The 26,140-nt window shown below is 41.4% G+C and overlaps 1 long non-coding RNA gene across 5 annotated transcripts in view; it reads right to left on the bottom strand.

Annotated features, from left to right (window-relative positions):
* LOC110259931 overlaps positions 1-26,140 on the bottom strand; it is a 385,411-nt gene that overhangs the window by 318,449 nt on the left and 40,822 nt on the right. The window contains exon 4 of one of the 5 annotated variants that reach the window (XR_002342413.1): positions 6,193-7,103. The exons of the other annotated variants lie outside the window; for them this stretch is intronic. This is a non-coding gene — a long non-coding RNA (uncharacterized LOC110259931). Of the gene's footprint in view, positions 1-6,192; positions 7,104-26,140 lie in introns of those variants that run through there. 5 annotated transcript variants of the gene reach the window in all.

Genomic DNA, 26,140 nt, shown 5'->3' with positions numbered 1-26,140 from the left:
ACAGCAATGCATTCATAAAAGAATAGCCAATGACCAAATGGAGTTTGGAATGCTATACTGCTTCAATATTCAAAAATCAGTCTATGTCATCCATCATATTAACAAACCAAAGAAGAAAGTCACATGATCATTAAATTGAGATATAGATGTATACTGTTTAAAACTGGAAAACCTGGGAGTTCCTGCAGTGGCTCAGTGGTTAACGAATCCGACTAGGAACCATGAGGTTGCACATTCGACCCCTGGCCTCGCTCAGTGGGTTAAGGATCTGGCGTTGCCATGAGCTGTGGTGTAAGTCACAGACACAGCTCAGATCTAGCATTGCTGTGGCTCTGGCATAGGCCAGCGGCTGCAGCTCCAATTAGACCCAAAATAGAATGTCAATTCATTAAAAAATAAAAATAAAAAATAACAATGAAAAATCTGACCCTTGTCACCATCTCCATGGCTGACCACCTGGCCTGAGTCATCCCTTTCCCCATTAGGTGATTCAGAGCACAGCAGTCAGAGGATGTCGCTCCTCTGCCCAAAACCTGCCACTGACTCCTCGCTTGGTCCAGCAGAAAAGCCAATGTCCTTACAATGAACGAGTCCGTTCACATCCCAGGACCTGCCTTGGCCCCTTCCCGGTCCTCCCCCTTGCTCATTTTCCTCCAGCCACACAGCACTCCTGACTGTCCTCAAACAAGCCAGGCCTGTTCTTGCCCTGTGATGTTCACCTGGCCCTCCCCTCTGTCTACATCTCTTCGACCACATCCGCACGCTGTACACACTCTCCCTCACATCTGATTCATTCATTCCTTCACTCGTGTCTGATTCATTCAATAAATATTTGCTGAGCATTGACAATGTGCTAGACACTATCCTCAGCACAGGTGACTGGACTTATTTCTCTGCTCTTTGCAGAAGTAGAGCAACTTTCTTAAACTTATCAACTATTTTATAACTATTTTTTGAGTCTTGGAGGTTTTTTCTTTTCTTTTTTTTTTCTTTTGCCTAACAGACCAATGAGATCTTGTGCTCTCTCTCTTTTTTTAGGTAAAGATAGGTGTAAAGCTTTATTTTTTTAAGACTTTTATTTTTTATTATAGTTGATTTACAATGTTCTGTCAATTTCTGCTGTGCAGCAAAGTGACCCAGTTATATATTTATACACATTCTTTTTCTCACATTTTCCTCTATCATGTTCTATCACAAGTGACTAGATATAGTCCCTGTGCTATACAGCAGCATCTCATTGCGATGTGATCTTTTTTTAAACAGCTTCACTGAGATATCCTTTATATATAAAATTGTATGTATTTAAAATGTACAACTTGAGGGGTTCCCTTCGTGGCTCAGCAGTTAATGAACCTGGCTAGGATCCGTGAGGATGCAGGTTCGATTCCTGGCCTCAATCAGTGTGTTAAGAATTTGGCGTTGCCTTGAGCTATGGTATAGGTCGAAGACACGGCTCAGATCCTGCATTACGTGGCTGTGGTGTAGGCCGACAGTTGTAGCTGGTACGACCCTTAGCCTAGGAACCTCCATGTGCTGGAGGTGAGGCCCTAAAAGAAGCAAAATTAATTAATTAATTAAAATAAAATATACAACATAATGTTCTGACATACACAGTTGACCCTTGCACAAGAGGGGTTTGAACTGTGTGGGTCCACTCACACTAGCGGTTTTTTTCAATAAATATATTAGGAAAATTTTGGAGATTTGTGATCATTTTTTAAAACTTGCAGACAAACTGGGTAGCCTCAAAATATTGAAAAAAGTTAAGATACAGTTAGGTATGTTATGAATGCATAAAATCTATGTGGATACTAGTCCATTTTATCACTCACTGCCACAAAATATATGCAAAGCTATTATAAAAGGTTAAAATTTATCAAAATGTATGCACACACTTACAGACTATGCATGGCACCATCAGTTACGTTAGGCCTACATTGCTGTTTCTTTGTTATCAATGCATGAATTGTTAGACTTGAAAATAAATATAATTTTGTTCACATTATCTTTTCATTATTGATGTTTATTGGTAGCAGTACATATAGCCTCTACAGTGTTTTGTATCATAGCAGACAATGTTGAGGTAAGTTCTGCCAGACCATTCAATGTGTGTGTAAACACACAACATAAACTTGCAGTATCAACAAATACAGTACAGTACTGTTCATGTATTTTCTCTTCCTTAGACTTTTCTTAACATTTTCTTTTCTCCTTCTTTATTGTAAGAATGCAGTATGTAATACATGAAACTTACAAAATATGTATTAGTAAATTGTTCAGTTATTGGTAAGGCTTCCAGACAAGTAGACGGTTAGTAGCTACCTATAGGGAGAGTCAAAAGATAATTGTAGATTTTCTACTGGGCAGGGGGTGGGTGCCCCTAACCTCCACTAACCCCATTATTCAAGAGTATATACATTGTGAATATACACATACACATTGTATACATATAATCACAATCAAGCTAATTAACATACCCATTATCTCTAATAGTTACGTGTGTGTGTAAAGATCTACCCTCTTTGCAAATTTCAAGTATACAGTACAGTATTGTTCCCTATTGTCGCCATGCTGTGGGATTAGACCTCCAGAACTTATTCATTCCACATAACTAAAACTCTGTACCCTTTGACCCACATCTCCCCATTTACCTCACATCCCCCATCTCCACCTCATTACCCCCATCTCGATTTATTTTTGAATTTAACTATTTTCAGATTCCACATTTAAATGAAATCATGTTGTTTTTCTCTATGGAAATTACCTGTTTTATGTACATTTACATCATACTTTGCTCCGTGCCAGGCATGACTTTAATAAATCTGTGAAAGTGGCACTTGATTATCCCAATTTTATAAATAAGGAAACTGATTAAGTGACTTACTCATGGTCATACACTCATTTTTCTATGGGGTAGTTTATCATACTGACTCATAGGAACTCTTTATATATAATGGCTATTATCCATTTGTATTCTACTGTCTGTATACTAGAAGAAAGGCACACCATGTTGCCTCCAACTACTCTTGTATCATACTTTCTGTCCACTGAGCTACCAGCAAGAATATTTTATTTAATCTTGTGTCTTGGTTATTTATTACGTGTTTAACAGCTTTAAAAAGCTAATAGCTTTAAAAAGTTTAATAGCTTAAATTCGCAAATATTTATTAGCTCACCCATTTTCTAAGGGTCGGAGATTTAGGGGCAGTTTGGCTGGGTGGTTCTGGCTGAGGGTCTCTCACAAGGTTGCAGTCCAGCTGTGAGCTAGGGCTGTAGTCATCACTAGACTCAATTTGTGTGGAAAATCCACTTCCAAGCTCATTCACATGTTTGTTGGCAGGCCTCAGTTTTTCACTGGCTTTTGGCCAGAGGCATCATATTCTCACCATGTGGGCTGCTCCGTAGGGCTGCTCACAGTGTGGAAGCTGGCTTTCCCTCGAGTGAGGAATCCAAAAGCACATGAAAGAGCATCAAAATGGAAGCCACAGCCTTTCATAACCTAGTCTCAGAAATGACATCCATTGCTTCTGCTATGTGCTCTACAGACCAACCCTGGAATAATGTGGGAGGGAATTACCCTCAGGTGTGACGACCAGGGAGCAAGGAACACTGGATGCCGTTATGGAGAATGGCTACCACATTGTGGGTCTTGCCCTTATTATTTGGAAGTATTCACTTGCTGTGGAAATACACACATACCAAATAGCACTTTCAAAACGGAGAGAGAAACAGGAGTCCTAAACCTTAGAGATGGATTCCCAAAACTATAGGGGGTTTGTCTTTGAAAACCCACCCCCCAAGCCCAGGATTCATATGACAAGCAACAGAAACTGTTTTGATTTTTTAAGAAAGAAGAAGGTTTGTTTAAAGGATTTGGGGTAGTTATAGAATCTCCAATAGGCAATAAAGACTTCATGGCTTCTATGCCCAGCACCACCAATGCTGGGCATTAATGTTACCACTAGACCTATAACTACCAGTGCCTCTAAAATGAGGATGTGGCTGCTTCTCTTTACCAGAATAAATTCTGTTTGGCCCTCTGTCTTCATCAGTTTCTGACTGAAAAGTCTGGGGCTGGTACAGTTGACTGACAGAGTCATCTGATGGGTCTATGCTCCAGCTGCAGAGGGAATCAGCAGAGTGGGTGCCTATCATTTCAGCCTCTGTGCAAGGAGGCAGGTTATGCATCATTTGGAAGACTCCCCCAAATATAAGGACCTCAGATTCCAAGAAGCCAAAAGTATAGCAAGTATCTTCTATACTTAGAAACCTTGGTCAGAAAATCCAAGGGGCTCTTAATCTCTTTAGTGGTATGGGTCACTTCAGCAATTTGGTGAAGCCTGTGGACTCTTTCTTGGTATAATTTTAAATGAGTAAAATAGAATGCACGTATTCCAAAGGAATAGAATTACACTGAAATACAGTTATGGCAATGATCAAACTTTTGATATAGCAATATATATGCAATACACATTGCTCTTTATTAAACACATTAAGGAAAAAAATCTAGCAGTGGATCTGACAATGACTGTAATTTCAAAGAAGCAAGGAGCATGAAGGATATTTGAAGACTCTGTAACAATTATAAGAAAATAGCTGTGATTTCCAGTGGTGACCAAGTCACAGGAAGTGTTAATTCTGCTGTGGTTTGTTGCCTATAGTCATCACTGAAGAAATGCTAACAAATCAGGGAGAGGTCCATGAAAAAAATTTTGCCTTTCCAAGTTGACTAATCCTTTACATTTTATCCACAGACCTGCAGGGGTTACCGTCTTTGGCTAAGAACTCCTGAAGCATATAATGAATATTCCACCTTGCCCTGTCCTCTGGATATAGGATAGAAAGCAGGGGTGCCCCAAATGACCAATAAAAGAGGTTGAAATAGATCATGATGATGTGTTGCTAAATGAGTCCTCTGGTTTGTAAATAGTTATTGTATGTATATAAGTGTTTTCCCATTATAATATAGTCCTACATTTACAGACATGGAAAGATGGTGTGATAAATTATTAAATGGAAAAAGCACATTGTAGAGACCATATAATAATAATGGCTAACATTTATTAAAGCACTTGCTACAGGCCAGAAACTAAGGTATTCACTGCACATGTATCATCTTACTGAATCCATTCCCCAAAACTTTGACATTGCTATTTTTATTACCTCAGTTTATAGATGAATGAAGTAAAATACGGAGAGATGAATATTTTACCAAAGGTCACAGAGCATCTAAGTGAAGGTGCTGCCATTCAGATCCAAAGCTTGGGCTCATATCTATTTTGAGGATTCAATGTTTATAACTGTTTAAAACTCTGCATGTGTATACATGTGCATATGGATATATATGCACAGAGAGAGCTGGAGAATTACTGGTACCAAACCCCTATCTGCCTTTCCCTTTGATGACAGATTGGGAAAAGGAAGAGACGGCAGATGTTTTCTCTTTCTTTGCAAAAATTCAAAGAGGGAGTTCCCGTCGTGGCTCAGTGGTTAACGAATCCAACTAGGAACCATGAGGTTGTGGGTTCAATTCCTGGCCTCGCTCAGTGGGATAAGGATCCGGCATTGCTGTGAGCTGTGGTATAGGTTACAGACACAGCTCAGATCTGGTGTTGCTGTGGCTGTGGTATAGGCCGGCAGCTACAGCTCTGATTAGACCCCTAGCCTGGGAACCTCCATACGCCATGGGTGCAGTCCTAGAAAACACAAAAAGACAAAAATAAATAAATAAAAATGCAAAGAGGCTGAAAACACTTTTTTTTACACCCATACCTATGGTACGTGGAAGTTCCCAGGCTAGTGGTTGAATCTGAGCTGCAGCTGAGGCCTACACCACTTGCAGAAACACTGGATCCTTAACCCACTGAGCAAGGTCATAGATCAAACCTATATCCTCATACAGTATGTCAGATTCTTAACCGATAGAGCCACAATAAGAATTGCATGAAGACATTTTAAAACAGATGAGCAAGAGCTCCACGCATCAACCTAGGTGAATCTCACAAATAGTATTGAGCAAAAAAAAAAAATGTGCACAGTATGGTATGGTATGAAAATATGCAAAATAAAATGATATATTATTTAGGTACACAAATGTAGTCAGTGGAAATATAACAAAATGTCTGGAGTTAATAAATACCACATTTGAGGGAGGGAGGGAGGGATCAGGAAAAAGAACATATGAGGCTTCAATAGTACTGATTATGTTTTATTTCTTAAGGAGTGTGAGGGGCACCAGCTGTTGCTTATATTTTGCACACTATTTCATAATAATTTTAATAGAGAAAAGAATTACTTATTAGAAATGCTTGCTTACACATGATCAATCATTCTTTAGCTTTGACATTGTTTGAATTTTTACAATTATTTTTTTTAATGCACAAAAGAAAAAAGAGTCTTGAGAGGGTAGGACAGTGGTTGTTTGGGAAGGGGGAATGGAATAGCTACAGAGAAGGGGCAAAAGAGGGCTTCCAGATACCAGAAATGTTCTGTTTCATTAGCCAGGGTGATGCTCTAACACATGTTTGCTTTGTGCTATTTCACTGAGCTGTATATGTGTGGTTATTTTCACTTTTCTGATTGTGTTATACATCACAATATAAATGTATTAAAATCTACCTTTATGAATAAACAAAAAGCAAGAGGGACACTCAGGCATTTGAAAAAGAATTTCAGCCTCTTGCTTTCCAGCTGGTACCATGCCATAGCCAGTCCCATTCAGCAGCTTACATGCCCCTTCCATAGGCTGCAGGCACCAAGCAAAAGTATGGTACTGTAGTTCAAGACCTTTTAAATCAGGTCTCTCAGCACACTCCAGCCTCCAGCATCCTCAATGGGGCGGCTTTTGTCAAACGGCTGCCTGCATCACAGGAGCCCAGAAACACACTGCCATATGGCAAGGTTCTTAAGTGGGGGAGCCTGAGGCACTAAGAGAGAAAATGAGATTCAAAGTACCACTTAAGAGCGCATCCATTTTTTGTTTTTTGGGGTTTGGGGGGAGGGTTGTATTTTAGAAGCCACAGCAAAGTTTGCTCCTGGTATCCTTAAGCGATGCATCTCCCCAGGAATGGAGAAGATGTTTAAAGACCCCAGGACACTTGCTCCTACAAACAGAAAAACAAAGAGAAAACTAAAATAAAGGGACTTCCATTGTGGCTCAGCGGAAACAAACCTGACTAGTATCCATGAGGATGCATATTCGATCCCTGGCCTCACTCAGTGGGTTAAGAATCTGGCGTTGCCGTGAGCTATGCTGTAGGTCGCAGATGTGGCTTGGATCTCACATTGCTGTGGCTGTGGTGTAGCTGGCAGCTACAGCTCCAATTCAGTCCCTACCCCAGGAGATTCCCTATGTCAGAGGTATGGCCCTAAAGAAAAGAAAAAGAAAAAAGAAAAAAAAAAAAAAAAAACCACTAAAATGCAGATGGAAGAGCTATTATCTGTATTAGTTTCCTATGAGCACTGTAACGAATGGCCACACACTTTGTGACTTAAACCACACAAGTTAATTATCTTACAGTTCTGAAAGTCAGAAGTTCAAAATGTGTCTCACTGGTCTAAGATCAAAGTGTTAGCAGGCTCAGCTCATTTCTGGAGGCTTTAGAGGAGAATCCGTTTTCTCGCCTTTCCCAGCATTTAGAGGCTTCCTACGTTCCTGGTTTGTGACTCTTCATTCTCAAAGCCAGCAATGGCCAGTGAGCAATTTCTCGTTATGCTTGTTGTCTCCCTGAGTCAGAATTCTGCCTCCCTCTTCCCCAAAGTCAAGGTCCTTAGAATTACAATGGGCCAACTTGCATAATCCAGGATAATCTCCTTGATTTAAATCAGTTAATTAGCCACCTTCATTCCATCTGCTACTTTAATTCCCATTTTTGATATAACATAAAGTAGTCACAGGTTCTGGTGATGCGGATGTAGGCATCTTGGAGGATGGGATATTATTCTGCCAACCACCCCCACTGCTATTCCACGTCTTTTCTGTCTGCCTCCCCATTGGCTCTGTGAGGACAGGACACTTTTGCCCCCTCATTGCTGGTTTCCCAGCATCTAGAGCAACACTAGTCTCAAAATAAATACCTGACAAGTATTTGTTTGAAGCGGTTGAACATCTTCTTCATATTCAATGCAGGGACTAAGCAGTCAATCTCAAGAACTCCTTTTCACATAACATAAACGTCCATATATATATATATATATATATATTTTTTTTTTTTTTTGGCTTTTTTCTTTTTAGGCCTCACCCGTGGCATATCCCAGGCTAGGGATCAAATCAGCTGGAGCTGCCAGCCTACACCACAGCCACAGCAACACTGGATCCAAGAAGCATCTGTGGCCTACACCACAGCTCACGGCAACACCGGATCCTTAACCCACTGAGCAAGGCCAGGGATTGAACCCACATCCTCATGGATACTAGTTGGTTTCATTAACCACTGAGCCAAGACAGGAACTCCAATGTCCTTGTATTTTAATGTACGTGGACCTAAGATCAGACAGAAGTCAGAGGAGCAAAGATGGAGGGAGGGAAATGAGAAATTTCCTGTGGAAACTTTAGAACCTTCCAACAACCAACTTCCAAGAGCCATCAATCTCAAGAAATCCTTTTCACATAACATAAATATCCCTGTATTTTAATGCACGTGGACTTAGGATCAGATTGAAGTCAAAGGAGCAAAGGTGGATAGGAGGGAAAAGAGATGTTTCCCGTGGAATCTGTAGACTCCTCCCACAACCAATGTCCACACTGATTTCACACTTGTTGGGGCATTGGCCTGGGACAGGCTCAGCACCCAGCAAAATAAGGGGGATTTAAATGATGGAGAAGACGTATGGACACAGACATTAAATAATTACAGATGTTTAGAACTTAAACAGGCCTTATAGGATCTCTATCCCTGGTTCCCCTAGGTCCCTACAAGGCACATCCTTCTTTATTTTTAATTTGGTAGTAATTTCCTTCTTTTTTAAATGTATTTCACTAACATATAATTGATTTACAATGTCATACTAATTCTTCCATAAAGCAAAATGATTCGGTTATTCACATATACACATGACTTTTTCATATTCTATTCCGCTTTGGTTTATCAGAGCATATTGAAAATGGTTCCCTGGGCTATACAGTAGGGCTGCACCTGAGGCATATGGGAGTTCCTGGGCTAGGGGTCAAGTCAGAGCAGTAGCTCCCAGCCTACACCACAGCCACAGCAATGCCAGAACCAAGCCACATCCACAACCTACACCACAGCTTGCAGCAACACCAGATCCTTAACCCACTGAGTGAGGTCAGAGATCAAACCCACATCCTCATGGATACTACATTGGTTTCTTAACCTCCTGAGCCACAATGGGAACTCCCTTTGGAGTCTTTCTCATTAGGGAAAACAAGTCTCAGTTTGGGGTTCCGCTGTCTTCAACATCCTAACACTTTCTCACCTTTTTTTTTTAATTGAAATATAGTTGATTTATGATATTGCATTACATTCGGGTGTGATTCAGTATTTTTGCAAATCTCCTTTTTAACAAAGAAAGAGCAGGCCACAGGCTAGACCTTGGACAGCCTTCATCTAGCCCTGGCATTTGTGGCCAGAAAGTGGAGTTGGCTCCAGTTGGCAGCTGAGGGGATCCCTGGGGTCAAGTCCCTCTCTTCACAGTTGAAGAAACAGAGCTGGTCTCCTGAACTCAGCCTCCTGATTCCTCATCCCCTGTCCACCTCTTGTGTGCGAAGGCCTCCGAGAGGTAAACAGGAGCCAAAACAGACCGTCACTCAAAGGATGGGAGAAGAGAGAGAAGGGGCAGAAGGGTGGCTGTTTCCTCTCTGGCCAGGTTGCTGAGCACCAGGCCTTGGAGAGGAGACAGAAGATGTGAGGGAGCAGAAGGGAAAATGAAGCCATCAAACCCCACTGTCAAGGAAGCCTGCTCCGTTCTGGCTGCTGCCACTGGCAGTTGGGATATTCTGGGTATGCAGAGGGAGGAGAGAAGAAGCCTTGCCAGGAAGCAGCTGAGGGTGGGGCAGAGCTGGGGCTCAGGACTTGAACTTGAGGAGGGGGCCCTGGAGTGACTATGACCCAGTCACAGCCCTCCTGCTTTGTCCTGCACCCTCCACTCCATCCAGGCCTCCAGAAAGCCAGCCCTTGCCCCTCCTCCAGCCAGGCCGCCTCCTGGCAGACATGCAGACAGCTCTGACTTAACGACAGCCAAAATTACCTTTCCAGGAAAATGCTTCCACCTTCTGAAAAGGATTCTGAGAAAATACTGTACACAGCAGAGGATTTCAAACTTTTTTTTAAAGCAGATGAATCTTTCTGACAGTGAACAAACAGACTTATCAGTTAACGGTCTGGCAAGCAGGATTCCTAAAAAATATAGGACTGGAACAGAGTGAGCACACAAAAATGTATTCTTTAAATAAATGCGTATGTAAACAAATAAAAGTAGAGTTGCTCTGATTAAAGTTGGGGGTAGGGGTGTAGGTTCTAAGAACGCCGGCTCCATGCCCCAACTCTGTCACCTCTTGTAAGCAGCTAATTATAGATTGAAAAACACTGAAACCATCCTCCCTGCTCCCTTTCCTGCCATGCTGAAGAGGTTGGGGTCCAGAAAGGCTTGGGGATCTAAAAAGTCCCATATTTGAAGAATTAATAGAGGATAAGAGAATAAGAGAATACAATAAAAGTGGTCCCTATACAAAAAAATCTTGACTAAATGTCAGATACAAAATTAAAATTTTGAAAACAAAACCCTGGATTCTCCTGGCTGTTTTGACTGCTTGAGCTTTGGCGTCCATCCCTGCATGCTCAATGTAGTAGTTACCTACTTCTATGTAACAAGTCACCCCAAAACTTAGCAGTGCAAAAACAGCATTTATTTCCATCACCATTCTAGGGTCAGCAACTTGAACCGGGCTCAGCTGGGAGGTTCTTCTGGCCTCAGCTTGCTTAGCTGAGGTTCTTGTGTGTGTCTATGATCAGCTGATGGTTTACTGGGGCTGTTTGTGGACGGCTTCACTCATGTGGCTGGGGGGTAGCTGGCTGACTCAGAGGCAACAGGAGTCTCTGACCACATCTCTCATCATCCACGATGCTATCCTGGCTTGTCCACATGGTGGTGGAGGGCTCCAAAAATATGAAGACGCTGCAAAGAGGCTACTTTCTATTGGTTAAAAAAAACAAAAACAAAAACATGGATGTCCCTGATTCAAAGGATAGATAAGCAGGCTTCGCCACTTAGTGAAAGAAGCATATGACCAGTTTTGCAACATACTACAGAACACAGAGAAGCTTGCCAGAAGTGGAGGGAAGGAGAAGAGCTTATTTTGGAAGTCTCAGTTGCCAGATGGGTGAACGGTTCACTTGTTATCCATGGACCTATAACAAGGTCTGGGAGATACGGGAACTGGGTTCCCAAGCATCCTTTTCCTCCCTCCCAGCACACCCCATATGAAACACAGTACAGCACTCTGTCTCATCTGCTTCCACCACCATCCCCAAGAATCAGAAGCAACCCTATTCTTTCACCAAAGCCGGGGCCAGGTCCCCCAGTCCCATCTTCAACATCCCCCACTCACAACATATCCCCTCTTCCAACTCGACATTCTGACTTTTCTGGCAGTGCCCACGGCATGCACAAGTTCCTGGGCCAGAGATCAAATCTGTACCACATCAGTGACAACACCAGGTCCTTAACCTGACAGGCCACCAGGGAACTCCCCGTTATTTATTTTTAAACCAAATAGAATGAATTTCAAATGAAGAATAACTCTCCTCTTGTTTCTGATTTCCCACCCACTCTACCCCTCAGTCTTCTCCAGAAGGCAACCAAGAGTATTAGATTCCTATAAAGATTGCCAGAAATATTCTATTCATATAAAAGCAACAAAATAGACATAAATATTGTTTTGTGATACATATAGGTGTAGGTATAGATATAGACAAAGACAGAGATACAAATATATATATACTCATTTTCATACTAATGGAAGCATACTATATGCAGATTTCTTCATAATATTCCCTAAAGATTATGTCATTTCAGTGTGCATGGATCCGTTTGATCCTTTTAATAGCTGTATTACTATTATATATATTATTATTCCATTATCTGGCTGAACCGTAGTTTTTTTCACCAGTTTTCTACTGATGGACAAATAGGTTGTATTTAATATATTCCCATTACAACATCAATATACCTGCATATGGGTCTTTGTGCATTTTTTACAGTTCAGATTTTTTTTTTTTGCACTTCATATTTACAGTATAGGAAGATTTGTATTGCCCCATGTGTTGACATATCCAGTAAGAGTTCAGTAGAGCAAAAACACCCTCCTACTGTACAGTTCTTCTGCATTGTACTTTCCTGGCAGTGGTCCTGGTTTAAACAGCACAGTGTGTTGGTACATTCCACAACTTTGATGAGTGCAAAAGTTACTTAGAGAAATACCTCTGTCACTGGTGGCTGAAAATAAAATAACCTCTTCCAGTCTTCTCCTCACTACCCCTAATGGAGCCAAACTGGATTTTGTGCCAACATGCCTATTGCTATTTGTGACAAGAAAAATTAGCTTGCTAGCTTGGAGCATCTTAATTTTTTTGAGCCCATAACCTGTTAGAGAACCTTAAAGAGCTAGGGACTCTCATTGTTCCCTAGCTTCTCTGGAAAAAAAAAATGAACATACAACTGATTTGGTCTCGCTTTTACACCCATTACCTCTCAGATAATAATGCAATTTATTACAGATAGTGACTTTATCATGAGCCCTCGCCTACAGGCAAAATTCATGAAGAATGAAAATAACACAAAATAAATTTAAAATATTTTAAATCATTTCTTCAGGTAATACACAGTCTCTCAGATTACTCATTGTCCACACAGAAGAGCCTCTGAGTCCGTGCCTGGGCTGGCCACCTCCTGCTTCACCTGGAGGTGATCTCAACCCTGGCCATGACAGTGGGGTCAGGTGGAGCTAGCCCCGGCTACGTAGCACTGGTCCTGAGTCATGGAAAACCCATGCAATGTGGGTCACAAGATATTTCCCCAAAAATAGCATTATCTCATTTATGCAAATATGGAATCTTAAAAAATGGAAAAAGGGACCCCCTCCCTCGTTTCCTTCAGGTCCCTATCAAATATCACTTTAAAAAAAAAAAAATCCTTCTCTGATGACCCTTTTTCTATTATGGGGGTAAAATTCACATAACAGAAAATTACCTATTTTGTATGTACAATTCATTGTCTTTTAGTAGATTCAGTGTTATACAACCATCATTTCCATCAAGTTCTAAAACATTTTTATTGCCCCAAAAGGAGACTCCATAATCATTAAGCAATCACTCCTCATTCCTCAGTGATGACCCTTTTTAAAACTAAAATAAACCACAGCATTGTTATCCCCTTCCCTGCTCTATTTTTCTCCACATGACCTACTGTCATCTCACAACTAGCTGGTTTTACTTATTTACCTTGGTTTTTGTCTGCTACTCCTCCTATCCTCTCTAGAATATAAATACCATGAGAGAAGAAAAAAAAAATATTTTAACTGTTTTATTCATTGCTCAATTCCCAGTGCCTAAAACGGTACCTAGAACATATACATAAAATATGCTTCAAAAAATATGCTTCTGGAATTAATCAGTGAATGGCTTTTGCTTTGTGAATCCATGTTGAATCACCCTTTCTCCTAATATTTACTTGAAAACTGTGCTTCCAAACCCAATCTGAAATTTGACTAGAAACTTACCAGTAAGTTGTATAGCTGCTAGTTCTAAGAACACATCTTTATTTCTCTCTTTCTTTCCTTTCTTTTTTTTTCTTTTTTTTTTTTTTCTTTTTTGAGGGCAGCACCTGCAGCATATGGAGGTTCCCAGGCGGGGTAAAATCAGAGCTGTAGCTGCCAGTTTATGCCACAGCAATAGCAATGCCAAACCCAAGCCACGTCTGCTACCTACACCACAGGTCATGGCAATGCCAGATCCTTAATCCACCAGGAGAGGCCAGGGACTGAACCCACATCCTCATGGACACTATGTCAGGTTCTTAACCTGCTGAGCCACAACAGGAACTCCAACCATGTAAGATTTTACTGACTCTCATTCCCTGTCTCTGTAGCATGGATTTTCCTGCTCCAGTCAAGCAGCCCCGTTTGGACTGCAAAGACCCCACCAGTCACTTAGTTGGATCCCATCAATTTGTGGATGTGAAAACCTAGTCCCAGAGATAAGCCCAAAGCCAAACAACAGGTAACAACAAAAGCAATGATTCAAGTGCCCAAAAGACAATGAGCTCTGTCAGAGCAATAGTAAGTCTTACTCATCCTTCTACTCCCATTACCCAGAAGATCACCTAGCACACAGTAGGTGCTAAACAATGCCAGCTAAATGAATAAGTGCCTCTGCAGTCTATTTCTAGGTAACTAACCACCACATCTCATCAGGCCCAGGGGTTTGGACCCTCTCTGGGATGATCCTGCAGAATGTTTAACACTTTTCTTCCTGTCTTCCAGTTTTCCTGACATAGAGCGATGTTTAAGTTTAAAGTGTACAGCACAATGAGTTGACTTAGATACATCATGAAATGCTGACCACAGTAAGTTTAGTGAACATCCATCACCTCCTATAGATACACAATGAAAGAAACAGAAAAAAAGATTTATGTGTGATGAGGACTCAGGATTTCCTCTCTTAACTTTCATATATAACATACAGCAGTGTTCATTATTCTTATCATGTTATACATGATAGATATACACCCCTAGTCCTCATTCATTTCACAACTGGAAGTTTCTAATATCTTTTGTCTGCCTTCATCCAATCCCCTCTCACCATCACCCTGGCCCCCAACCCTAACCACCCCCCCACCTCTGGTAACCACAAATCTGATCTCTTTTTCTGTGAGTTTCTGAGGTCAAATCAACCAGTGATTTAACAGATTTCTTATCTCACCTGCTGGAAGCCAGAAGCTCCCAGACCTATCTGTGCTCACACAGTTCTGGGATGGTTTCTGAGGAAGAAACTAGGCTCTGGTGTTCAGCTGAAGCCCATCAAGGGTTTAGGAATTTTCCAAAATTGAACAGCCATCCAAACAGCATTCATTAATTATCAAGGTCAACATGCTATTCATCTCCAAGTTAGATTTGCTCCCAAGTTTCTGATTAGAACTTGAATGTCCCTAGACTGACCTGATCTAGAGTATTGTGCTGTTAGGCAACCTCTAATAAACAGGTTGCTGTTCAACAGAGAGGGAAAATATGGATCAGAAGTTAATGGGAAATTTGGGCAGAAAAATTACTTAAAATTTGCACCTACTATTCCTTCTGTTCTCATATTCCAAACTTTTCCCTGGCTGGCTGCTTTTCATCACTCTCAACTCAAAAGACACCCCTCATACGCCTCGTTCCTGGTACCTTGCTAATATGGCCCTCCTCTCCCTGCCTCCTATCACTGTCATGGCACTCTGTTGATTTCTTCATAATATTAATTTCTATCCAAATATATCTACTTGCTTTCTTCCTTGTTTGATTGTTTATTGTTATGCTCTTCCTAACTGGGATATAAGTTCTCAGTTATTTCCACAGGGCCTACAACATAAGCAGCCACACTGTAGACATTCCATAAGCATTTATGGAAAGATTAGTTGACCATATGTTTTTCACAGTTGGCAGAGTGGGCTGGCAAACCCCTCTGGGTAGTGAAAGGTTTTCATTCCAGTCCAGGGCCTGACAGAATGACCTTTTATTCCACCCTCAAAAACACGTCCATAATAAAGCTTCTATTATCACCCCCCATTTCTCAGGTGAGGAAACTAAGAATCAGAAAATAACATGCCCAAGAGAGCTCATCTTATAAATAAAAGACAGAGCTGAGATGCAAACGCAAGGCTCTTCAAGGCCAAAGCAGATCCTCGTGTAAGAACTCTGCTGCTCCCACAGCCCTGCTGAGTACAGGAACAAAAATAGCAACAAGAATAATGATGGCTAACAATTATTTAGTACTTATTTTTGTACCAGGCATGGTTTTAAGAGCTTTAGAAGAGAGGGAGGCAGGAGGGAGAAAATGTGGTCTTTGTTAACAAAAAGAGTCTGTCCCAATCCATAAAATAGAGATGCTCCACCTACCAACAGCATTGTTGGGTGGAATAAATCAGAGCAAGAACAGAGAGCACCAGGTCCATGATGGGCACTTCACCCCTCCCCGCTGTCTTCTCATATGCTCATCCCTCCTAGTGTGGGAGGGAGCCCCCAGATTGAGCATCCAACCACTCAAAGGGGACATGATACGGTGCATTTGGCAAAGGACCATCATAGAATTTTAAAGGGAACAGAGGATGTTTGGAGGGTACAAGGTGGAATTCTCTGCAGTCATTATCAAAAACATAGAGCCTGCGTGGACACATATCGAACATGCCACCTGCATATGATGGGGCCACCTCCCTTCCTGCCAAGCCAAATACCCATAATTTAAAACTTTTAAAATGTAAAGGCTTGCTGCTGATTTTCCATTCCCAAATTTGGGAAGGGGTGGTCATCACTGGTCTGGCAGCTTTGGGGTTTTCTGAGTGCTAGATGCTTCTCCAACATCCTTTAGAATTGTTTTAGATGATCATGTGCTTTCTGGCTTCTAAGAGTGAGCGATACAGGGCACAGGATGTGTGTGCAGGGACAGGGCAGTGGTGGGAGGGGATGGGGTAAGAAGAGTAAAAGACTATGCAAGGCAACAGAGGCTACATAATCATAAATATCAGACCAGGGCAGGTCAAACACCCTCAAAGATGCGCAGGGATGGGGTGTGCGTATGTGTGTGTGTACCAATGGAGGGGAACTGGAATATTACTGCTCTCTGTGTCATAGAAATAAAAAAATCCCTGATGGTTCTCTCTCATACCAACTTATTAATCCTTTGGCTCAACATTCATCACAGCCCTTCTTGTTCATGTTAGGACAACACAGTCTCAAAATATCTGGGCAATAATAATAACGGCAATTGCAAGGGTCCAAAACTAGGCAGGAAGTGCCACATTTGGTTAAATGAGTTACCTCCCCTGTCCCCTGACCATACAAGCAAAATAGAACTCAATGCTGAAATTCTACTGAGATTTTTAATTAAATCTTCCTTGGGATCCAAAAAGCTCTTTAAGATTTTTCAGAACCTGAAGTCACAGACAGAAAAGTGACCTGGGATGTAAAGGGACACAGGTGATCAAGCAAGCTTGGGAGTGATCTTTCATTACCTTAAACAGAAGACTTAGTCCTTTTGATACAGTCCTAAAGAAAGCTGGCATCATCTGTCACCTTCCAGAAAAATAGAGCAAATACATATTGTAATATTTTAAAATTCTAGTTGTTTACCCATTTAAAAAAAAAAACTTCATAAGAAAATGACAAAAAGGAAATAATTATTCGCCAAATTATTATTAACTTGGTTATCTTTTGGTCATGATTTTTATTTTAAATGTATTTTTTTGTAATTTTCCAAAAATTGTACAATAAGAGTTTACTGTTATAAACATTTTACAAAGATTGGTTTTGCATTTTAAATGCCATTTGTTTGAACTTTCTACTTTAGAGGGTTTTTTTTTCAACAAATATTTCTGAATCACCTACTATATGCTGTATATGGGTTAGCAAACTATAGTCCTGAGGCCACTACACCTTTTATAAATAAAGTTTTATTGAAACACAGCCACCACCCTCCCTTTATCTACTTATTGCCCTGTGGCTGCTTTTGCGTTATAAGAGCAGAGTTGAATAATTGCAACTATCAACAATAACGACAAAAAAGCAGAAGCCTGCAAATAAGAAAAGAGTTTATTTAGGGCAAGGATTTAAAAAAAAAAAAAAAAAAGGATAGCGATTGGGACATTGCTATTCAGGTAAAATAGAAAGAGCGCTCTGATGAAGAGAAAGAGTCAAGGTTCATAAAAGCAAAAGCCATGAGGCAGTACTCTTACACAAGAAAGGAAATACTTGTCCTTAAGGGATGGCTGTTGAGTTGTTTTAGGGTAAGGGTCTGATGTCTGACAAGTATCTTTAGTTTTTGGAACACTGTGCAAATGTTCTGGATGGCTGTGTTAAGATGATAAGCGGTCAAAATCTCAGATCCCGTCCAGGCAGAAACGTGCATAAGTCACACTTCTCAGTGGCCTCCCAGCTCCATTTCAGCAATACTGACTCTGTTTTGATTTTTCCTTTCATACCACAGAGACCACAGGGCCCACAAAGTCTAAAACATTTGATCTCTTCCTTCCAGAAAAAGCATGCTGACTCCCGTGCTAATATGAGAAGTTTAAGTTAGGGAACAGAAATCAACAGCGAGCAAAACCAAAAAATATACATCCCCAGATTGATGCAATTTGCCGGGTTTTTGCCTATGATTTCAGAGGTTCCTATATTCCTAAAAAAGCTGCCCTGTAGATGCAGGAAGTATAACCCAGGCCATGATATTCACAGCCTCATTCTCTGTGCTTGAAATAGATTCCTGATGGTCCCTGGTTGGAGAGACCCCAAGTTTTATTTTCCCTGTTAACAATGGAGACACAGTGTTCACCTGGGCTCAACCCCGCCCCAGAGCAGAGTGCCTGGCATATGGTTAAGTACTCCATAGACTTCAGCTTTTATTATCAGCATCACCCAGGGGCTCCCAAATATATATCCCATCCCATGCCTGGGACTCAAACTTCAATCCAGCTTTAAGCAACCAGCATTTCCTACATCAAGCCAGCAGGACTCACGTCTAGAGATGTTAACGTGCTTCTCTTTATATATCTGAAATAGGTTGCTTGAGAGAGTTTTAGATTCGTGGTGGTGGAAAGCACACAATTGGCTTCTAGACGCAAGCATCACCTGCTTGGAGATGTGGAGATGAATAATAAAGTAATGAGTTTCCAAACCCAGCTGGGTAAACAAGCTCCTGACAAAACACAACAACCCCCCTTTGCCTTCTGCTGGACTCCATCTCCTTGGAAACATCATAATAGGCTTAACAAAACCTCGGAAGATTCTTCCAAGATCTGTGGTTTGCTCCACAACAAGAATGAGCTTAAGTATTCTATTAAAAAAGCGCACATCGGGCTGGCCTTGGCGTTAACCTCCCAAACAGGCAGAAACACATCAGAAACAGGTGGGGAAGAGAAGCAGGGCTCAGCGCCACCCCTGCAAAGCAAACTCTGCAGGTAAATGCTCTAATTAGGTGCTTGGAGTCTGTTCAGCATTCAGCACGACACTTCCAAGTCTGTCTCCTTTATTCAATTAAGGAAATGATAGGAACCTTCCATTTTCCCTATTATTTAAAATAATCATGAATGATCAGGTAGAGGTTGGACCTTTTTATAGGCATGTTTCTAAAAGAAACTTCTGCTGAATTGGATCACGTCTGCTTCTGGGAAACAGTCATCAAACAGGCTCCCGGCAGAGTTCCCCTTGTGGCTCAGTGGGTTACCAACCCGACCAGTATCCATGCCCCTTCAATCCCTGGCCTCGCCTAGTGGCTTAAGGATCCGTCGTTGCCATGAGCTGTGGTGTAGGTCAAAGGCGCAGCTTGGATCCAGAGTTTCTGTGGCCGTGGCATAGGCCAGCAACAGCAACTCCAATTCAACCCCTAGCCTGGGAACTTCCATATACCGCAGATGCAAACCCACAAAACAAAACTAGAGCATTGTTTCTGGATTCCCACAGCCTGAATTTAAAATTGGGCTCATTGGATGAATGACCTTGTGCCAGTTACTTAACTTCTGGAGGCTCAGCTTCCTCATTTGCCATATGGTTGTGGTAACAATACTTCTTCATGGAGTTATTGTGAGGATTAAATGAAGCAATGCATGCTAAACACTTATCATGTACCCAGGTAAGGGTACAAAACTGTTAGCTGCTACCACCACCACCCTCATCGTCATCACTATCATCATTAACCAGGCTAATCTTGGAGTGAAGGCTTGAATTCTCTGATAATATTACATCTAAGTGGTTGACCAGTCTCACTGGAAAACCTCCAAGGATATGAAGCTCACCACCTGAGTCTATGCATCTCTCTGGTCCTTAGAACATTCTTGCATGTATTCAACTGAAATTTTTCCCACTGTGGCTTCTGCTCCTTGGTCGTAATTCTATGCTGTGGGAGTCCTCAAGGACAAGGATGATCCCTCTTGTAGTCTGTACTAAGGAAGGTTTGGCTTTATTCTAAGTAATGGAAATCAGCTTTAGGAAGCTTTAGCATTAAAGGAAATTAACTGGAAAGATCTTGTGGCATCTGGTTAGATCAAGAAGGAGAAGGGGAAGGAGAGGAGGAGCTGGGGAGAAGAAAAGGAGAAGGAGAATCAGCCTCCAGGAATGGAGGGATCAGGGCAGGTTCAAGACTGACCACATCAGGAGTCACCAAACCTTCATCTCTAGCACTGCCATTAACAAGCCTTACTGACAGCTCCAAGAACGTGATTGGCTCAGCCTGAGCCAGGTGTCCCTCCCTGGATGCATCAACTTGGACCAGAGAGCTGTCTGTCATCTGCAGGTACTGCAGGTACTGATGCTAGGAGCCCACCTGTGTACTGGGGAGTAGAAAATCATCCCACAGAAGGCACTGTTTTGAGCAGCCTCCCAGCCACCACACTAGGAGGAAGCCCAAGCCGTGTGAGTGAGCCACAGCATAATCCTTAGATATTTGAAGAAGCTACTCTCTTGGATAAATATCCTTCAGTTCTTTCCACCACTGACACTGAATTAATTCTTAGTTTAAAATAATTGTGTAGGAGTTCCCGTTGAGGCACAGGGGAAATGAATCTGACTAGTACCCATGAAGACGTGAGTTCGATTCCTGGCTCCACTCAGTGGGTTAAGAATCCAGCATTGCTGTGAGCTATGGTGCAGGTCGCAGACATGGCTCAGATCCTGCATTGCTGTGGCTGTGTTGCAGGCTGGCTGCTACAGCTCCGATTCAACCCCTAGCTGGGAACTTCTCTATGCCACAAGAGTGGCCCTAAAAAGCAAAAATAATAATAATAATAATAATAGTAAAATAATTAACTGTGGAATTATTTATTTGGTTTTCTCAGTAAAATGTTAATCTTCATTAAACAAAGGATCACATCTAGGCGTTTCAGTGTTACATCCCACCATTCAGCCAGGGGTTTGGACCACATTGGGTACTCAAACAGTTGCTAAATTTGTTAATTGATTTATAAATGCATTAATTAAATTATCATTTTGAGACCCTTGTGGTTACTCACTTCCAAATGTGGCTGTATCCCTCTCAATCAATTTCCACTCATGGTTAAAAAAAAAAAAAAATCCCAGCATCAGAAAGCTTTTTGCATGAAATACAAAGGAAAGTAAAACAAATCACAAGTCTTATTTTCAATCAGCTAGGATCTTATTTACCCACAGGATCTGGGTAACCCTCCATAACACTCCAAAACAGAGTGGCTTACAATAACAATTGTCATTGACTTGGCTCATGAATCTGCAAATTGGACAGGACAAGATGAGAGAGCTGATCTCTGTTCCACATGCCATCAGCTATAACAGCTTGGCTGGGGGCTGGAAAATACACTTCCCAAGATGGCTGGCAGGTTGATGCTGGCTCTCAGCTGGAAGTTCTGTTGAGGATATGGACCAGGACCTCAGTTGCTCTCAAAGGCTATATCTCATACCCCTGCTTGGCATTCTCACAGCATGGTGGCGGGGTTTCAAGAGTGAGCGACTCAAGAGAGAAAGAGAAGTTCGTGGAGTTTTTATGATGCAACTGCCAAAGTCACAATGTACTACTTCTGCCATACGCTATTGGTTAAGACAGTTACAAAGGTCAACTCCTTTCAAGGGGAAAGAACACAGATCTCGAGATGCTATTAGAGAAAAGGAAGGTCAGGTTGACAAAAGACAAAGTAGGATGGGAGATACTGCTGTGGCCATCTTTGGAAAATATCATCTCTCCCATCATCTTCTTTTGGCACAGACAATCAAACTGAGTTTTGGCATTGCAAGTTTAAACACTGCTGCCCAGTCCTCCACTCAATCACCAGTTTTTGAGTCATCTCTGCTGAGCATAAGATTAAGTCCTGAAAGTACAAAGATAAATGAGATAACACTCTTCCATTGGGGAATTCACAGATGGGTAGAGATGAATAATGAAAATCCAATGTGATGAGTGATTCAGCCATGGTATGTACAAGGCGGTGCTGACAGAGAAAGAAAATTGATTTTGCCTGGAATGAAAGCTAGTTTACCTAAACACTTTTCTTTAGTGGACAAAGGTTCTTTCATGCTGCTAGGTTTACATTTTCAGAGTTAATACATATTCCCCTAGAAGAGCATAATGGACACCCAGATCACCCAAATTCTACCATGTGGGAACCACACCAACCATAATCAAAAAGAACAGGGCTTCTTGGCTAACAAAAGCAGTAGCAACTGGGATGGATGTCTTAGACTTAGCGGGTCCTGCTGAGAGCCTTGAAATTTACACAGGAGAGAAACTTCAGAAAATGATGTTGATGATGATGATAAGAACTTTTTAAAATAGACTATCTTTCAGAACATTTAGATTTAAAGACAATTTGAGAAGAAAACACAAAGAATTCCTACACAGCCTGAGCCCAGTGTCACCTATTATTAACATCTTAGATTCATTTGGTAATTTATAGCAGTTAATGAACCAATATGGATACATTGTTATTAGTAAAGTCCACAGTTTATTCATATTTTCTTAGTGTCCTTTTTCTGTTCCAAGATTCCAACCAGGACCACATCACACTTAGCTGATGTCCCCTTAGTCTCCTCTTGGCTATGACAGTTTATCAGACTTTACTTGTTTCTGATAACCTTGATAGTTTTGAGGAATACTGGTCGCATATTTTGTATGATTTCCCCTCTATTTGGATTGTCTGCTGTTGTTCTCATGATTAGGCTGGGGTTATGAGGTTTGGGGGACAGACCATAGCGATAAATTGCCATTTTTATCACATCATATCAAAGGTACTAGTATCAAGATGATTCATCACTGTTGATTTTAACCTTGATCACCTGGCTGAGATCATTTGACATTTGTCAACTGTCTCCACTGTAAATTACTCTTGATTTTCTCCCCTTTTACACTGTCCTCTTTGGAAAAAAGTCACTGTATGCACCCTGCACTTAGGGCAACTATGTAACTCCCCCTTAAAGACATGATGTCTACATGAATTATATGGAATTCTTCTCTTCAGGAGATTTGTGTTTTTCCCCATTTGTATACTTGTTCAAACATTTTTTTATGACTCAGGGATTTTTATTTGACGGTAATTTTTTTCATTGCTCAAAATGTTCCAGCTTTGCTATTAGGAGCTCTTTCTGTTAGCCCCTTTGACATAACCCTATCCAATGGGATTTAATAAGGATTTTTTTTTTGCATGTGTGTGTAAGCACTAGGATAGAAATTATATGTTATTCTAAATCATTCAAATAAGCCTATAGTCAGAGTTCCCATTGTGGCTCAGCAGTTAACAAACCTGACTGACATCCATAAGGATGCAGGTTCGATCCCTGGCCTTGCTCAGTGGATTAAGGATCCAGCATTGCCGTGAGCTGTGGTGTTGGTCACAGACATGGCTTGGATTCCATGTTGATGTGGCCCTGGCGAAGGATGGCGGCTACAGCTCCAATTGGACCCCTAGCCTGGGAACCTCCATATGCCACAGGTGTGGCCCTAAAAAAGAGAGAAAGACAAAAAAATATATATATATATATATATAATAATATATATAGTATAAGTACTCCCATTTACAGAAAAGAGATTGAGATGCAAAACGACTAAGTCAGTTATCCAAGACCACAGAGCTCTTAAATGGTACAGCTAGGATGTGAATCCATGCTGGCCAGCTCCAGATCTCCCCTTTTAAAAAGCTGAGGGTTGGAGTTCCCACTGTGGCTCAGCAGTAACAAACCCAACTAGTGTCCATGAGGACACTGGTGTAATTCCTGGCCTTGGTCAGTGGGTTAAGGATACAGCATTGCTGCAAGCTGTGGAGTAGGTCACAGATATAGCTCAGATCCTGCATTGCTGTGGCTGTGGTGTAGGCCAGCTGCAGCTCTGATTTGACCCCTAGCCTGGGACCTTCTATATGCCATAGGTATGGCCCTAAAAAGCAAAAATAAATAAATAAATATTAAAAGGAATACAAATTTGTGCTATTCTTCAACTTGCTGAAACAAACACTGGTATACACACACATACACACACACATAATCAACATGTTAAAAGAGAAACAGAGCCAGCTGAAAGACTTTCCAATGACCACAGCAGTAGCAGCCACTTTTCTGGGTCTTTTGGCTTCATTCCTCATGCCACCACCCCCTATACATAGTCAAGAGGAAAAGCTGGCCAGAGAAAACCACCCACGTGGAAGTGTTATAGACTGAATGTGCTGCTGCCTCACACAGGAAGTTGTGGAAAGACATGATGGACACGGAGTGATGGATGCTGTAGCTGACATTTCCGAAATCTGAAGGGGTGATATTTCGGGGTTTGAGTGGGTCTTCTTAAATTAGATTTCAGGAGCCTACTCCACCCACTTAGGAGCAAGCCCTTAGCTCAACACTCCCTTCCAAACCTTGGTGCTAAACTCCATCTTCTCCTCCAATCCAATAAGATGCCAGAAAACAGCTTCCCAGCGGTCTGCTAAGAACTGTCAATCATTCTTATATTGGGTTGGAAAAAGCCTAGAGCAGGAAAAAAAAAAAAAAAACATAGACCGAGATCCCCTTGGGAATGCCCCACAGTCACCAGAGACAAAAATCTGTGTCCCGGTGCCCTGTGCCCAGGACACAGGAAGCTCAGCCCAGCTTGGCTGATTTCTGCCTCCCCAACCAGTGCGGGCTGGAATTAGAATGAAGAATGTTGATTCCTCACCCCCTCTTCCCCAGGTTCGGCATCAGTGGTCTTGCCTCCCAGAAATCGTGCTCCATTCTTCCAGAGCTCACACCTTACTTTCTCTTGGTGAAAATATAGTCACGTCTTGCACCATAAAATTCAATTTTAGCAATGTCTCTGCTGCCTCTGAGAAAGGGGGAAAACTCTCAGTATGAGGGCAGCCTTTCTTTATCAGTTTCTCTTTTGGAAGATGACAACGCCATCCTTTAGATTTCTTAAGGAAATAGAGCAGAGCCAAAGTCGTCATGGCTCCCAGCTGGAGTTGAAGACCTTGTTCATAATGCCTAGAGAACTTCAAAAACTTTCAAGGACAATACCTGGTGTAATATGCTCATTGACATCTAAAGAGCCCAAGAAAACTAGGCCATGGGTATAATGAGAAGCAAAAATACTGATAAATGGAAGGGGAGATGCACCGGAGTGTCCCTGCGAGCTTTTGCTTCCTACTTTAAGAATAAAATTGGATGGGAGAAGTGGCTTTCAGAAGACGTCAAAACTGCCTCGCAGCTCTGGCAGGAGCTAACTTTGTTTTCTAAATTTAAAGACATTGCAGCTTCTATAATTTGTCTCCAATGAAGCTATGCTTTTTTTTTTTTTTTTTTTTTTTTGAGTCCTGGTTTGGTTTGGTTCCTAACTCACTGTATGGACACATATTCTTTGAGAATATTCAGTTTACTCATTTGTAAAATGGGGACACGGTACATCCATTACTGAAAGATTTTTACCTGAAAGCTTTCTTTAATCAGGCATTTTGGCAAGACATACATTAAGATGTCCTTCAGAAGCAAAGAATGTTTCTATCTCCAAAAGCTTAATTCCATAGCAGAGAATGTAAAATTCCAATGGACACACAATAAAAAAAATAGTCTGGAATATGCAAACTCACATACATGCTCGCACGCGCACACACACATCCCAGAGCTACCGGCAACTTATTAAGTTCTCATCTTTTCCTGATTAATATATTTTCCAGAAAATAGCATTAATTCAGTCTAAAGACAAAGATGATTATTTTCAAGCAAGAACCCTTCCCTCTAGATTACATCAAGGCCACTGGTTGAGATTAAAGCCTCTCTTGACCCCCCTGTGCTCTTCTCAGCAACCTTCTCCTTTGGACCATCACCCATTAGCTTGACCCTAACGGTGACCAAAGGAAAAAGAAGGAAGACAAATCAAAATGGGGTATTTTCTGATGGTAACAGGTATTTTCAAAGATCTCATTCATTCATCCATTCAATAAATGTTTACTGAACTGT

Source organism: Sus scrofa, chromosome 3 (assembly GCF_000003025.6).
Source record: "Sus scrofa isolate TJ Tabasco breed Duroc chromosome 3, Sscrofa11.1, whole genome shotgun sequence".
Classification (NCBI taxonomy): domain Eukaryota; kingdom Metazoa; phylum Chordata; class Mammalia; order Artiodactyla; family Suidae; genus Sus; species Sus scrofa.
The sequence above is the reverse complement of the archived record's forward strand: the minus strand, read 5'-3'. Positions and strand labels throughout refer to the sequence as shown.